Source organism: Apus apus, chromosome 4, assembly GCF_020740795.1.
Source record: "Apus apus isolate bApuApu2 chromosome 4, bApuApu2.pri.cur, whole genome shotgun sequence".
Taxonomy (NCBI): Eukaryota; Metazoa; Chordata; class Aves; order Apodiformes; family Apodidae; genus Apus; species Apus apus.
In genome coordinates, this window is record NC_067285.1 from 106,090,559 (window position 1) to 106,107,263 (window position 16,705).

The 16,705-nt window shown below is 36.8% G+C and overlaps 1 protein-coding gene across 5 annotated transcripts in view; it reads left to right on the plus strand.

Annotated features, from left to right (window-relative positions):
• The window catches only part of ZFYVE28 (zinc finger FYVE-type containing 28), a 151,508-nt gene that overhangs the window by 11,795 nt on the left and 123,008 nt on the right, over positions 1–16,705 (plus strand). Inside the window, exon 1 of one of the 5 annotated variants that reach the window (XM_051619111.1) lies at positions 2,286–2,306. The exons of the other annotated variants lie outside the window; for them this stretch is intronic. The gene's annotated coding sequence lies outside the window, so the exon portion shown is untranslated. Of the gene's footprint in view, positions 1–2,285; positions 2,307–16,705 lie in introns of those variants that run through there. 5 annotated transcript variants of the gene reach the window in all.

The window sequence follows — 16,705 nt, forward strand, 5'->3', positions numbered from 1 at the left end:
AACCTGTTTGCTGCTCTTCTAATAGAATATGAGTCTGTTCTATAGTTATTCCATATCACAACTCTGGTTACTTTGTTACTATATACTGCTTATAACTTCCTTGTTCTACTGCTTATAAGACAGTTTTTCTATCATAATGACCTAAATCTTCTGTAAAGTACTGTGAGATATGGTCACATGTATTATCAGAGCAAAGGGAGAAATAATAACTTTTCTCCTGTGTTCACACTGACTCACAAGAATCTTTGTGCATTGTCCTTGTGAATTTTGAGTCAACCAGAAGACAGTTACAGAAAGTGCAGAAATGCTGCTAGTGCACTGCTGGTGCTTCAGCTTATTATGGCCATGTGCTCCTGTCTTAACTCCCTGCTTTTAGTATTAGAAAATATGTGGCTGTGTTTTGCATTGGATCAGCTTTCTACCAGAGGTGGAAACTTACTTTCTGTGTTTATATAATTTTGTGGAGTTAGCTGACAGCTTAACTGGGGAGAGTGGTGGCACGAACTCCTCTTTTGATGGCAGCATCATCTTTATGTTACTTTGTACCAGCTAGGGTTACTAGTTACTTTTAGATGGCATTAAGGTGCAGACCCTGTATAAAAGGTTAGTGCAAGTAATCTTGCACTGACAAAGGCAGACACAGCATTTGCTGGAAGCAAAATTGCAGAAGTGGTGAGGCAAGACTGTAAGCTATATAAATGGCAGGGTTTTCATTCTTCAACTACTTGATGCTTTGAGCTAGCTGTTCTTTTTGTGAGGAGTTCTAAAGGTATTTGGTTAATGCTCTGTTGTGCATTTGGCTTATCTGTTCTCTGTTTGAAGTTCAAGATATGAATTGTCAGACATAGAGCTTGTTAATTTGAAACTTGAAGCCAGTAAAGTGAAGGATCAGATAATTACTCTATTTCAACATAAAAAAAAAAAAAAAATTCAAAGCCTTTAAAAGCCTTTTATTTTATTTAATTTTCACCAGCTGGCTCAGAATTAATATCTAAATGGCAGTATTGTCAGATAATGTAACATTTTTCACTGTGCAGTTACTGGAATGAGATTGAAAAAACTGTAAGAAAGGGAAGAGGTACAATTTCATATTAAATTTAACTTTAGCTAAAAGAAGATGGGATTTTTAACTGCACTTGGCTTACTTGAGAGCTAGTAAATTGAACTTCTGCAGTGCTAAACACAAAAGTAGTATCTGGGATACACAAGTACACAAGTAGAGGTACTCTTCTTTTGTGGATTCCTGCCCCCAAGAATAAAGCAGTATCTACATTAGCCTGCACTGACAGACCTTTATAGGGGTGATGAGTGGTTGCAAAAAGATCTAAAAGCTTTGCTGTTTTTGAGGAGCTACTCTAGGGAGGTTATTTGCTTGAGCAGTTTAGGAGCTTGATGAATATTACAGTATTTGTTTCTATATCTATGTGCCTTCTTTCCCCACTGCAAAGTCTACTAGATCCACATGGAGCAATTGGATATTTCATATCTTAAATGCGGGGAAAAAGACAACATTATGGAGAAGTTCTGCCCTCCTCCGTGTTATTTCTAATCAGAACAGATTGGGTAGGGGAAAAATAATTTTTTTTTGCTTTGTATCACATTTCTCTCTTGTTAAAACAAAGTGTTAGGGGAATCTTCACCTGCCTCCAATTTTTTTTTCCAAATTCTAATTACTTCTGAAAAATCAATGAGCAAAAATGCTGAAGAATGTGGGAGTTGAAGAGAAACTGTCTATAAGCAGTGTTGGAGCACCCTCTGCAGCCTCATAGTAATATTTAAATGAGCTTTGTACATTACTGGTGATGGATTAGCAACATGAATATCTAAAAAGGAAAATGAAGTATCTATGGTGCTTTAGACTGCTCTACAGGCCCATCAAAGTACAACGATAGGTCCTTAGGGAAACCAGTTAGTTAGCATGTGGTAGACCTTTTGTGTCTATTATTCTACTGTACCTCTTCTCAAAAGAAAACTCAGCAGTTGCTGTAGGTTCACAGCAGTTCAGGCTGAAAAGTAAAGAACAGCATGTCTAGTGGGAATCGCATGAGAATTAGTTCTGTTTGATAGGCAAATTATAATGCTATTTCATAAACTGGGGAGAAAACCTTACAAGTATTACCCTGTTGAATTGCCAGTTTGCTGCTTTATGATTACAGGTTTCCATGACTTGGTCACCTATGAGTCACTGGAGAACTCCATGTTCAGCAAGAGACTAATCACTGGTGTCGTGCTGGGACAGTGGTTCAGGTCAGGTTGGGAAAGCATGTGGTCAAGTATGTTTCCAGTGCTATGGACTTTTTGCAAACGTGAGTTTCTTCTAATCTGCTGTTGAACTGCTTGACCTTCCTTAATTTATGAGCCACACTAGGTAGGTTGCAGAATAATGTGTTTTAAGGCATTCAAGGCTGTGCAACTGAGCCATGAACAACTAGTGATTTGTTTTCATAGGTGAATGCTCTTCTTAACATACAACAGTAATTTAAATTTTATCTATAATGTCTTATTAAATCCATGACACTGTGTATCTACTGGGATCATTTCAAGCCTTCTATGTGTTGCTTCAATATTTTTAAATTATTTGCTCAGAATATTGCAATTATGACAAAAGACAAATGATGAAGCATATGGGAATTTTCTTTGATGTGTCTGTGTAGAATTGCCTGGCTTTGGGTGATGCTGTTATATCAGAGTTTTCTGCACATCATAGGTGGATTTGCAGCTGTGCAGAACATTCACAAAGTTATAGAAAGGGTGAGAGTGGAAGGGACCTGTGGAGACTGTCTGTTTCATCCCTATTGTTTTTTGAATAGCGTCTGTTAAGACAGTGAACTTGATGTGCTGATGTGATGCAGTTGACCCAATCTTGGTGTGCTGTGACCATTTCTCACCTTCTGCCTTGGGTCCCACTGCTTCCCCAGCTTTGACTTCGGCATTTGTTGGAGCCCTTGCTGAGCTGATTCAGACAAGAGGAAGAGTTCAGTGATGTGTAAGGAGACCTGAACTGCTCTCTTCCACCCTTCAAGGAGTAGGCTTTTGGGGTGTCTTTTGTTTATTTTCCCCCTCCAAATTCCTTGATTTAATCAGTTTGACAATGAAAGGCCAGATGAGCTGTAGTCTCATGCAAGAACTAAATAATAGCCAGCTAGATATGCAGGAATGGGGGAGGAGCATTCAGAGAAAGGGGATTACCTTTTGGCAACAGCAAGTCCTTAAAGTTCATTAGTGAAACTCAGTCAGTTTATTCAAATGTAAATTCTTTTCCTGCTTTCCAAAGCATTTTTCATGCTGCAATTCACCTATAAGTGGACTATATCCCACACTGTAGAAGTTGTATAGAACTGAGCCCATGGTAGCCCTTGAAAAATGCTCAGATTTTAACAGCAAATAGTGTATACTTTGAAGTTACACAAGAAGTTAAACAGTCTTTATCAAGACAATTTTATCTAGATTGTGTTGCTTTAGTTTGTCAATAAGAATGTCACATGGGTCAGCATGAAGAGTTTTGGTGAGGTGGAGATGATTTTTTGGTACTACTGATATGAATAGTATTTAGTTTTTACCATTCTATTTGATAGATGTGTTTATTTAAGTACCAGAGATACACCTTTTCCAGGGCTTCAGGTTTCTCAGTAAAAGTAACTTGTTAGTACTCTTCCACTGAAATATTGGAGAAATGAATATTTCCAAGCCTGTGTGTTAATGAACTTCTTATAAAGCACAATTAAAACCTTTGCATTCTTCCATATTGAATGAGTTTACCTCTGGCCAAAAGCAGAAGACATATGAAGATCTGAGAGATACCCTAATACACGTGAAGTAACCAAAGCTGCTCAATGAGGCAGTAAAATTAATGTAAAATTAATGTATTTTCTTTTTTCATTTAAAAAATGTTATAAAATGAAAAGATCTATTTTTTTTAAGCGTCCTTTATTGAGGAAGGACAGCTGTGGATTAATAATTTTTCATATTCAGTGACTGATACTTGATTATCGGAGCACAGTCTTCCTACCAGGTTTATGTGTGGGTGCATGGTGTGGGTTTGTGGTTTCTTTTTTTCTTTTTTTTTTTTTTTTGTGGTGAACATACGGAATCATCGACTTCGGTGGGGAAAATTCTAGGAAAAGAGCTGTTTTACTCGGCAACTTTGACTCTGGATACTTTGAATATAGGTGCAATTGCTGATTTAGTTTGTGGTCTGGTTTGGCTTCTGAAGTATCTATTTGTAGCATTCTGAAGAGTTTGCTTTTCATGAGAAGCTGCATAGGCTTTAGGCTATTTTTAGAAAAGTTTCTGAAGAGAAAGTTTTCCCTGAGGAGAAATTTATGCTTTCTACAATGAAAGTAGCCAAAGTCCAGAGTGGAGCTGTTTGTTCTTATGAATTATTGCAGTACAGTTTTTCAGAAGCTACCTGTAAGTTTACAAAGAAGGGATACAGGCATTCAGCCTTTTTGTAGGTAGGTCCTGTAGAGGTGTTTGCGTGCAAGTGTTGTCCGTGGTGTGCAAGAAGCTAATCCACACACAGAGTCGAGATACTAGCTTTAATATCCAGTTCTGCTCAGTAAAGGAGGCAGGGTGGTATTCCACAAAGAAAGCTCAGTTTCCTGAAATGCAAGTGCTATTTTTATTCCCAAAACATGAGAGAGAATTGTATCTCTAACATTGTTTGATCATTCTCACACATGATTGGTCAACTAATTCCTCACTTCCAGGTAAAGTGGTAATGCTCAAAGAGTAAGGGGCTTGTTGTTAGTAGGGGTCTCTCTAATGTATGGGTGGGTATTTTAGTATGCTAATAGCTGATTAATATGCTAACATAGTGATTTAAATTACTCAGTGTTGGGTTTTGTTTTGTTTTTTTTACCCAGTGCTGAAGGCTGTAACCGAGAGGGAGTTGTTGGGAGTGCTGCTTTTCATCCCTTTCATCTGTCTTGCAGGTGTCTTGCAGACCTGTCTCTAGGCTGGACTGTTGACTACTTGGGATGTTTTTTTCTTTAATTGCAATCTGGTTTTGTCTACTTCTTATTAAACAAAACTGTTGTCTGCTTTTATTCTGCAAATCCCTTTTTGTTCTCTTTTATGTGATATCTCCTCAAATGTGATATTTACCCCAAAATTTGTTTCAATTAATAACTGACATCACAAGGTGAGCCTGAGGTAGGGTTGCTGCTGTCTCTACCTGTGTGTTGCTGTCATAGAGCACACCTTGAACAGCCTTACTTTCTAAAAATTTAAAGCTTTAGAACAAAACTATATTGATGTTTTTCTGTCTTTTCCATTTGCAAGCAGTCTAAGAGCATTTGCAATTATGTAGGCTTTGCAAGAGTTGCAAGGAGGGAGGATATTGCCTTTTCCTAGAGGATGAGGTATTGCAAAAATATTCAAAGGCTAACTTTAGCCCAGTGAAGCTAGTCTGCTTCCCACCTCGAGGAAGTGAAAGACACTTCTGCAGGAGATAGTCTATAGCATCTGTAGTTATTTTGCAGTGTAACTTGCCACCTAGAAGATATCTTCTCTGCTGTTCTCCCTGCTGACTCCTAAGCAGGGTAGGTTACTTGCTTGCAAGTCTAGCTTCTGCGAATATGCCTCCTGGAGTTGCTGAAATGAGCTGAGAAATCTGCTCTCAGCATTTTGAAGTAGTATTATTTTCTCCAGAGGAGGTACTTTTGGGGTTGTGCACATAAAAAAATTATTAAATAAAAAAATTTAGAGACTTTGGATAGTAGAAATGCATCTTAGCAACCAGCAAGAGTTTGTATATGCTACATAGGATTCCTCCACTACACTCTTTTTTAAAGCTGTGTTCTTCTATAAGGAAAAATTCAAATAAGCCAGAAAGACACTAGAGGATATTCACAACCTGATATTATTTTAGTCTTTTGTTCTCTTCTCACTCTGTCATTTTATCTCATGAGAACAGCATCAACTACCCTGACTCTTTGTTTTAAAGGTATTATGGCTTCCAAGAGTAAAAAGAAAAGATTTGTTAGAAGAGCTTTTTAGTAAGATTTGCCACAACATGGTTTATGTTTGAGTACTTTCATGAAGCTTTTGTAAATGGAATTTTTATTGGTGCCAGAATGCTGCTAGTGCTAGGAACTGCCTCAAGGTGAAATCCAATTACTGTCTTAGCAAATTCACACTTTTTATGGCTTTTTTTTTTTGTTTGCGGAGAGAAAATTATTGGATTTAAAGTAACTTTTTGGTATAGTTGGAAGAAAATAACTTTCCAGGATTGGAGTATCATATTTTAAACATAAGAATTACTATGTATTTTGGAATTTAATTTTGCAGGTATTAGTTAATAGGTAGAATTTCGTTGGTAATTTTGTTATGTAAGCAGAGAAAGTTTGAGAAAGGATCATTATCTTCATTTTCTGTCTCAGTGTGTTGTTCCTCAAATGAACTACAGAATCACAGAATAGTTGAGGTTGGAAGGAACCTCTGGAGAGCATCTAATCCAATCCCTCTGCTCAAACAGGACCATGTTGAGCCAGTTGCCTGGGACCATGTCCAGATGGCATTTGAGTGTCTCCAAGGATGGAGACTCAACAGCCTGTCTGAGCAACTTGTGCTAATGCTTAAGAGTAAAAATTGTTTACTGAGGGAACTGTTCAGAGGGAACCTCCTGTGTTTCAGTTTGTGCCTGTTGCCTCTGATCCTGTCACTGGGCAGCACTTGGAAGAGCCTGGCTCTGTCTGCACCCTCCATTCAGGTATTCATATACATTGGTAAATCCAGGCTGAATAGTTTCAGCTCTCTCAGCCTTCTCTCATAGGAGAGATGCTCTAGTCCTTCGTGTTTGTGGCCCTTTGCTGGACTCTTCTGTTTTCTGTCCACGTGTGTCTGGAGAGCCCAGAACTGAATGCAGGACTCCAGAGGTGGCCTCACCAGTGCTGAGTAGAGGGGAGACAGGACCTTTCCTTGACCTTCTAGCAACATTTTGTCTAATGCAGCCCTGGCCTTTCCTGCAAGTGCACGTTGCTGTCTTATGTTATCTCATTCACCAGGGACCTCCAGGTCCTCTTCTGTGGACAGCACAACCTCCTGGTATCAGCCACTCCTTGCAGTTTTGTGTCAACAGCAAACTTCTGAGGGTAAGCTCTGCCTCACTATCCAGGTCATTGTTTAACAGGACTGGAAGCAATGTTGACTCCTGGGGTACACAGCTAGCTACTGGCTGCTCAGCCTGTTTTCAATCCATCTTTGCTCATCCAGGCTGTACATTGATAGCTTGTTTATGAGGATCCACTGGGAGACAGTGTCAAAGGCCTTACTCAAGTCTAGGTAAACAATATCCACTGTTCTCCCCTTGTCTTTCCTTGTCAATCTGGCCATTCATTTTCTTGCAGAACTTCATGAAGTTGGTCAAGCATGAGTTCCCCTTGGTGAATCTATGCTGACTACTCTTGGTGATTTTCTTGGTGTTCATTTGCCTGGAAATGGTTTTCAGGATTAGCTGCTCCTTCATTAAATTAAAAAGATGTGTGGCAGATTTTTCTTAATACTGGGAATTAAACAAAATAATTTTCTTTTCATTTTGCAGAGCTGTCGGCACAGGAAGGGAATCATTATAGTATAGTTTACATAATAGCATGAATGTTGAGTTAATGTGGATTAAAATGGTCATCAGGATTTTGCTGGGCTTCTCCTGGGATTTCTAGTCCTCGGTATCTTAATTTCTATTGCCTGTGCCAGCTAGCAAGGGTCTGCCAATCTATTGCATTTATCCTTTGATCATCTGTGCAAATAAATGTCACATAAAAGGCACCTTTTGACATGGCTAGCTCAAGACTCCTGCACAACTTAGACCTTTTCTTAAAAAACAAAGTGACCTGAAATTTTCTTAACTTCATTATTTTACAGTAGTTTGCACTCATACATTTAACTTGCATACCTTGAAAGGAACCACTCTGGGGGAACAGCTGAAATTATGCAAAGTGTCTGGATTAGCCCCTGTTGTATTAACACTGTCTTGCTCTTCTGAACATCAGCAAGGTTTAACTGATGTTTCTAGCAGCTTTTTCTAAAGAATCGGTGAGCCCAAGCCAAAAGTCATTTTAGAGTGGGACACAAAGTTTGTGTTACAGCTGGAGTTAACAGTATGGTAAGGCAGAGCCCTTAATTTGTCACATGAAAATTGCAGAAGTTTGTCTCTTAGATCTCAAACTGATTATAGAGTGCTAATCCCGAATTTCCATACCTGTGGGTGCTGCTTCGCTTTTGTTTTTCCCTTCAACAAATCCAGGGTAAAATGCAGTTTGATTTTTTGCTTTAGGTATGCCTTTTATCTACCTTGTTCACAACTTGAGATTTCTCCTGAACTGCTTTAAGATGTTCAGATCAGCCCTTTTTAATACATTCAGTTTCTTTAGGAATCATCACCTGTTCCTTTATTCCAACAAGTTTAGATTTGAAAAAATACCTATTTATTCAGAGTGATGTCCTGGTCCACTTGAAAGTCAGAGGGAACTCTGTCATTCATTTCACTGGAGGTAAAACTTCATACCTGGCTCTTGTAAGGTATTACCTGGGCTAAGACTTTGAGACACAGATTTTTAGTTCATTGGGGTTTTTTTGTTTTGTTTTCTTGTGGGTTGTTTTTTTTTTTAAATTTTATTATTATTTCCTGACCAAATTTTCTCCAATGCGACTAGGAAAAGATCAGTAATGGAACATAATATCTGGAAATGTAATAAAAGCAGTAACTTACCTTTTCCTACATTTGGGCAGGGGCAGAGGTATGCCTAGTTCATGTTTTCCTTCCTTAAAAAAAAAAAAAAAAAGTGAGCTACCTGCCCTGTGACTGAGCTTTTGGTAGCTCTTCTGTCCCTTACGTGACAGCTGGTAGGAGATTTGATGCAGCCAATCAAAGCATTTAGCAATTTATAGCATCAGCTAGGTTTCCTGTGGTGTGCAGAAAACAGGTTCTTGAAACTGTGTCAGTGAGATCGAACACCTTCACTTATTCTCAGAGGTGTTTTCTGGTAATTGCCCATGTAAATCCCCTTAGGTAATGAGTCTCTGATAGAGCAATTAATTTATAAAATCACTTAGTATGCAAACTGAATGCAAATTTTAAGTGGAGGTGACTATGTGTTGAGTACTCGACATAAAATAATTCTGAAGTATTTTAGGAAGGAAAAACACTGTTAATCAAATATTCTAATTATTTACTTACCTGTAGTATGTAGTTACTAGCTGAAAAGCACTGTTGCTCATCACCAGTTGTCTGAAAAAAATTCTCTACAAAAAAACTTTCATAACTTGTAAAACTAGAACACTTGAATGTCTAACAAGTTTATTTATATGATTGGCATGTTCTGTTTCTTAATATATAAATTGCAAAAATGCTTTCTGGTTGCAACATGTCAGTTTTAAAATGGATTTACATTTATTAGAATTATTGAAATAAATTAGATATATGCAAACATGCATTTTAGTGCAAGGGAACCAGATACCTTTTGGGAACATATCTGAAAGTGTAATCTTAATATACATCTTCCAATATTAAGATGTAGCATTTTAAGTGCAGATTTTAGTAGGCTTTAGGAATGTATTTTAATGCAAGTATAATACAACTGGAACTGGAATGTTGTGTTAGTGTTTTAGCAGGAGCCGTCTGTTACTAGGCATTTTAAATCAACATAAAAGTTTTAAAACAATAACCTCACTGAAAGTCAGTTAAATGTGTTGGGGGGGGTGTTTGTTGTGTTTGTTTTCTTTGAAATGTTTTCCAGCAACTTGATAAGTGAATCTCTGCATGAAGTTACTTTTGCAGGGAATTAGTTCAGGTAACAAGGACTGCAGGGAATTAGATAAAAGTTTCTTTTGCTGCCTTTGAGGCAGCAGGTTTACCTATTTGCCAGGTTTATTGTGTTTATCTTTGTATGTTTTAATAATCTTCATCCCCAGGCATAGAGATGGTTGTGGTGAGAACTGAATAAGCAGTGTAACCTAGCACATTATAATCTGTATACTGCATTGCTTAAACAATGCACACAAGAATTGGGTAAATTAAGATTTGTAAATGTCTAAGTTTATAACAAAATTGATTTCTACTGATCTTTCCTTGAATTCTTTCTCTCTGAACTGTTAAGCTGAGCAGCAGATGGAGGTAAAGAGTACTATTGAAGACAAATTGTATCTTCTAGTATTTTTCTGTCTGCATAAATAAACAGCACATTTTTTATAGCTGGTTATGATCGAAAACCTGCTACGTGAGCAGTGGTAAAGGCCAGCTGTTGACAAGGTCAGGCTGGGTACAATGTGGTTTTGTGTAAAATGTGTTTTGAGATATATGGGCACACATTTTTTTCATCCTTTATGACTTGGTTCTTTTTGATATTCTCTGTCCTTTCTAAATTAGTTAATTAATTAGATGGTTGATGTACAAAAAAACCCAACAATCTTTATTGCTAAATTAGAACCCCTGAAAATGTTCACAGCATTATCAAAGCCATTTTTCTTTGAGTTGGTTGAATTTCAGGTTAGGCATTTGTTTTGGTGGGCCAAAACCACTTGCAGTCTATTCAAAGGCATGTCTACTTCCAGTAGTAAAGAAAATAATTATTATATTCTCATTCTTTCTTCCATGTTCCTCTGGATTTAAGGTCAGATTATCCTTCTGTGCTTTGTGGAGTACATTCAGATGATGATAATTAGTTGTAACTTAGTAATGGACTATGTTTTTGGCACAGTATACCGAAGCTGTGTAGGCCACATGAAACAGCTTGTTGCAATTTGCATTTCAAAGCACCTAATGGAGCTCCTGTTTGAGCCTGTGCTTAGCAGAACTGCTTCATATGTGATTGACCAACATTTCTAGAAGAGTTTCAGATGTGTTAAAGACTTACCAGATCATTACTTAGGATATATCCAAGTGAATATTTTAGTTAAAATGCACATTTTCCTTCTTAACTTTGATTTTAATCTGGAAAGTTGCTTTTTACTTTAAAATAGGAAAGTTTTTGAGAGGGGGATAAATGTAGAAATTATATTGGCAAAAGAATGAGAAATGTGAAAGTTTTTTTCTATATTTACTAAGTTATTGTATGCTTTCAAAGGAGGGATTATCCCAATGAAATTGAGGGGAGGAGTAAAATAAAGCAATCAGGCAAATTCAGACTATTATAGCTATTTGGGAAGTGGAAGCAAGTAGCTATGAAACGTGTATTTTTTTTTTTTTTCTAGTGTTATGAACGATTTTCTTCTTAAATCCTGAAGGGTGCTGGATATTGCATTTTTTGAAACATTTGAATTTTTTTAATTTATAGTAAAATGCTAGAGCTTTTTGATGCAACTTAAATTCTTTACTGTTCTAGTTTGTGTCTCCTTGATGAAACTACTATGGTTAAATCATGGACCATCTAGTACAAAGTTACAAAGGACCAGAGTGCAAAGTGCTTTACAAAGTAAGCCATGGGCTAATTTGGATCTTAGATTTCTATGAACAGTTTCAAATATTACATTTAATATGGACTCTAATGTAATTAATCAAAGACTTTGTAACGTCTTACATGACAACTTTTTCAATGTGTTGGCATGTTTTCCTGTCCAGAAATAGGCAAATGGATTTAGTTGCTACACTGTATAATTCAGCTTTGCATAATCATCTTTAGTTTTTCAGAAGGAATTTTTTGTATGTTAAGTGTGATATTTTAATGGCAAGAAATCTACGTTTGAATTGTACTAGTAGAAATAACACTGTTGGATACAGTGTCTGAAACTACAGGGAGGAATTCAGTATGAAAATTCTAATTTACCTTTTCTTGCCCATCTTATACTCTTCTGGCATACTTTGTAAAACCTTAATTATATTTCAGTTGCCTTGCAGTGATACTTTCAGTGTGGAAGAGGTGAAAGAACAAATACTGTCTTTGATCAGGAGAAGACCAAATCCTCTGTGATGTAAGGGGGTACTGATCTGTAACAGGGTCTGCTTTTTTCTTGAAGTCTTAAATATGCCTTTTAATCTGTTTGTGGAGGAACAGAAACTGGGCTATGTTTCAAAACAAGAAAGAGTAAGATTTGTAGTGATTATGAGATAAATGGTTCTCTTGGTTATTTAAAAAACAAAATAACTTTGTTAAAATATAAACCTGACTGCTGTCATGCTTTGTGGCTCAAAGGTGCGTTTTGTAAATTCTGTTTTAGGTGAAGCTTTTGAAATGGGCTAAATAGGAAGGTTGTCATAACTAGTACAGTTACGTTTGTGTGAATAATGTTATCTTGCTTGCGCATAGTTTCTTGTATTTACAGTGTATCAATTAAACAAACAAACAACCATGGGTGAGCTTTTGTCTTATTGTCTGTGGTAGAATGTAGTTGCTAACTATTTATAGTCTAACCACAGTTGAAAAGAAAGCCTCAATGTGGAGTTTGTGCCTCATTTGACACTGGCAAATAGTATCATGAAAGTAAGTGAGGAAATTAAACTGGATCGAGCTCTGTGTGCCGTTCACACGTCAAGGTGTGCGGGTGCTGCACAGCCCTCTCTTGGAGGGTTCCCAGTCCTGCAGGTCAGTCGGTTCATAAAACTGAATCAACGAAGGATTCTTTAAATGAACAGTATTTGCAAAAGATTACTTGAACTAACTGCTGGGAATCTGCATTCTGTGTGGACAACACTAGTCCTAATTTTCTGCTGTTGTCAGTGGCACTGCAAACCAGCACATAATGCAACCGAAAGATTAAACCCAACCTTGTGGGAAGAGACAGTAATTCCTTTACAACAACTATTACCTACCTTTTTCACATTGTGAAGATAATATTTTGCTTTGTTCAGAAGTAGCTTAAAGGCTTTAAGTAATTTCTTTTTAGTTCTGAAATGTCACTATGTTAGATGTTTTCTTGCAAAGGTTTTGAACCTTCTGTTTTTTTTTTCTACTACTGTATGTTCTGTGCTTTCAGTATTTGACAAATTTGACAGACTTGCTCTGAAACAGAAGCCTTGGAATGAGCAGAACAGGAATAGACCCATTATATGCCTGGTGAAAGGTAACATATATAATGACGTTTTCAAGGGTAGCTTAAGAGAATTCTGCCATTCTGAGTTTTGCATGCAGAGATCACATAAGAGAGCAAGGAGTAGCATGAGATTGGTATATTTTTTCTTTACAGATAGACTAGGTAACTAATAAATACTTTATTTCTCATTTTTGTCCTTAAAAATGTCATCACTGAATTAACTTTGTTAAACTTCATTTGTTCTTGTTTATTAAAGCATGTGGCTAATGTACCAGCTGATTCTGTGTGATTTGAAGTACCCCAAAGCATAAGACAAAATAACTGCAGTGCTGCCTGCAACTTATTGGTATCTATTATTTGAAGTTCACTCAGCTCTGTACTTCAAATGTTGGGATAACAAGCACCTCAGTGTACCTTCATTTGATTGTTTTCCGTCAGCTGTATTAGAATTTTAATTTCTTAAAAATGTGTGATATGTTTCAAATATATGAAGGGATGGGTGTGACATCTCGCTGCAATTATGTTCTCTGCTTAAAGATGGTGTAGAACTGTCAGGGATACACTTATTTTGAAACCACTGAGAGTTGGCTTATTAAGGCTGAGAGTGCCAAGAAACCATGTTATCCTTAGGCAAGCTGTAGTTTTGATGTATTAATACTGAATCAAGTAGTCTAGGAGATGATAAGCCTTCTGTACTAGTTAAAGAAAAATATCATAATTCTGCTGCCCAAAGGGAAATAAATGAGTCTAGGTAGTTTTATAAAATTTAAACCTATGAATACTCAGAGGCCGTGTTTAAACTTGTTTTTAAATCTTTTTTTTTTGTTAGAAATGTATATCATATGGTGCACTGAAACATTGTCTTTTATCAGTTGTTCATCTGCATTTTTGCACTGTTGGAAAGGGTGTGGGGTGGAGGCTTCTAGAATGAAAGCTGTAATTCTTGAATAATGTGTAACAAAAGCCAGCATCATGCTTGCAGGTGTTTGAGGAGGATGATGCCTTATACCTTACAGAAGTATTAATGCTGTTTTCCTTGAAGGAAACAAGTTCTGAAGCTTTTGCTCTCTCAGATCTTGTATTTTTGTATCTTCTACAGTTTTGCCAATTATTAGGATGTTTTTTGAGACGTTGGTGCTCACATTATTCTTTTATGGTATGTCAAAGGGATTGCCCATCCAGTCACATTGAGAAGAGTTGGTACAGTTAAGAGAAATTAGTGCCCGTACATTTTAACACATTATGCCCATTTGCAGAGGAGAAGATGGCCTTTGTTTGATTTTCCAGGTTGATCTTTCTGAAGGGAATGTCCTTGCAAGAGTTTAATGTGCTTTAGTTTGTGTGCTGATGTAATGCCTTTGGCTAACTTGTTGTCTTTCTCTTCACTCTCCCTGATCAGGTGATCTGTTAGACATGTTCTCTCAAGGCCAAACTCAGAAAAATAACTCTTGTCACTAGCCAAGAAGGAATTATCATTTCCTGAGCAAGAATAGCTTTGGAGTTTTTTTCTGTTCAAGTAAGGCATTTACCCTTCTGATTTTTTCAGAGCCAAGTAATACCAACATGATCAGATGTTTAGTAATTCTGGCAACAGTCAATAGCGAAACTGTCTTCTATTGAATGAATTCTTACGTCTAATTGCCCAGCATTTGCTGCTGGTGAGGAGCATGTACAGCAGTCACCATAAGCCAGGTGACAGTTACTGACTTGTGTTCCTAAAGTTTCAGATGGTCAAACTCTCTCCTTCACCTACACGCCCCCCCGCCCCGTGCCTTCTGATACAGATCATGGAACTATGCCACAAATTCACTGTAAAAAACCATGAAAAACAAATTAAGTTAAAATATTAGCATTTCAGTGGTAACTTTTTCTCTAGCCTTTTTTTAAAAAAACAACAACTTAAAAAATAACAAGTCTGGGAAATAATTGCATTTTGAGTTAAAAAGGATATATGTATTCTTTAGAGGCTTTCATTTCTGCTTATAGAGCTTATTTTCTCCTGATAGACAAAGTTACAATTTGCTGTTAAGAACACAGGATTTTTTCTTAGAAGCAAGACAAGAGAAACCACTTTGGGGTTTATTCACGACTTAAAAGACTGTGGCCTGTGTGGTATGTTGGAGGCTTTGAATGGTGACTCATATTATGCATCACCAGTATCAGGGAAGAGTGCTTTATATAACATTGATTTTTGTATCTTGGCTGAAAATTTCAGACAAGCAGACTACATTTAGAAACAGTGAATTTGATGTTTGAAGAAGCACCAAGTTGCAAGCTTGAATGATGCACATTACAAAGAACTTTAGCAAGCAGCTTTGCAGCAAGAGGAATGGGAATTTCATGTACTTATTCCAGCTTTGATATTCTAAGTAACATGTACTTTCATTATTGCTACCTCTTTGGAATGGCTGAAGTGCAAAACAGTGGTCTACAAGATTATTTGTTATGTCAGATTCTGTATTGGATTTATCATGATTATTACAGTGACCATCACTAGCTTAACTTTCTCTTTAGCCTGAATAGCATAAAGCTTCATCAGCTGGAGGTGTTTTCAGAAAAACATGCTCTGCAAGACAGACAGAAGATAAAATGTTTTAATTGTGGAGTCGCCTCCAGTGAAACTCTGACATAGCCCCTAGTATACTGTACATTTGGTTATCATCAGAAAATTTTTTCTTTCATTCTCACTTTTGCTCTTAATATGCTTTGTGTTTTAAACATTAAGAAACAACATAGCTATGACAAAAAAAACCCCACAAAACGGAAGCAGCCAACCCCAAACAAAACAAAAAACCCAAACAAAACAAAAAACCCAAGCAAAAATCTTCCCTGGAAAAATTTACGAAGTTGGCTAATGCATTAGTGCTGCAAAAAAGTGCAACACAACAGATTGAATAAAAATAACATTTTAGAATCCTGAAGCTGTATGTGTTCAGCAAGTTCATAAAGAAACTTGTCCAGTCTCAAGCAGTGTAGGAGGGTAGTGCAGGAGTTGTATAGCCTGAAAGGGAATCCACATGCAGTGGTGTAGTGTTTATATCTGTACTTTTTGTTTCATTCATGTGCAGTTAATTTAATTGTTAGTAAAGACGTCCAGGAACAGCTTCTAAAATAAAAATGACTTGCATTATAGTTGTAACAGTATTTAAACTTTGATCAAAAATCACGTTCTTTGTGAGTATTTCCTGTGGTTTGAGTATTTTTCTGACCTTTCACCATTACTCTCTTATGAGAATTTAAACTCTTGATACTCAGGAGAAGATCGTGCAAGGTATCATCTTATGTTTTTCCTTGCATTTTAGATCTTGGGACAGTCAGGAGTGGTTCAGTGCCAGTTACACCTTCCTCTGGGTCTTGTTCTGGTTTTGTGTTAAGGATTCAGAGAATTTAAAAATTCTGATTATTGTTATAAGCTCTTAATAATCTTTTTTTTTTAAAGGAAAAGCTCTCTTTTTCCAGAGGATATATAAAACTCCCAGTTTTGAAGATGAACCTGTGGTAGAAGTAAGCAGGTATATAAGCTACATGAAGTTGATTTGGTTTTTTCAGGATTGATGTTAGCGTACTGACTTAATTGGTTTTATGCATGCTTGAAGTAACAATGAAGTAGTTCTTTATTCTTCTCTTTCTCTAGTGGTCTGATTTAGTAGGTCTGCTTGTTAGGTGAGAAATCAGCAGTCTTTTATAAAATTCTATTTTGTGTATTGAGACTTGAGTTTGGAGTACAAATGCATGCAAT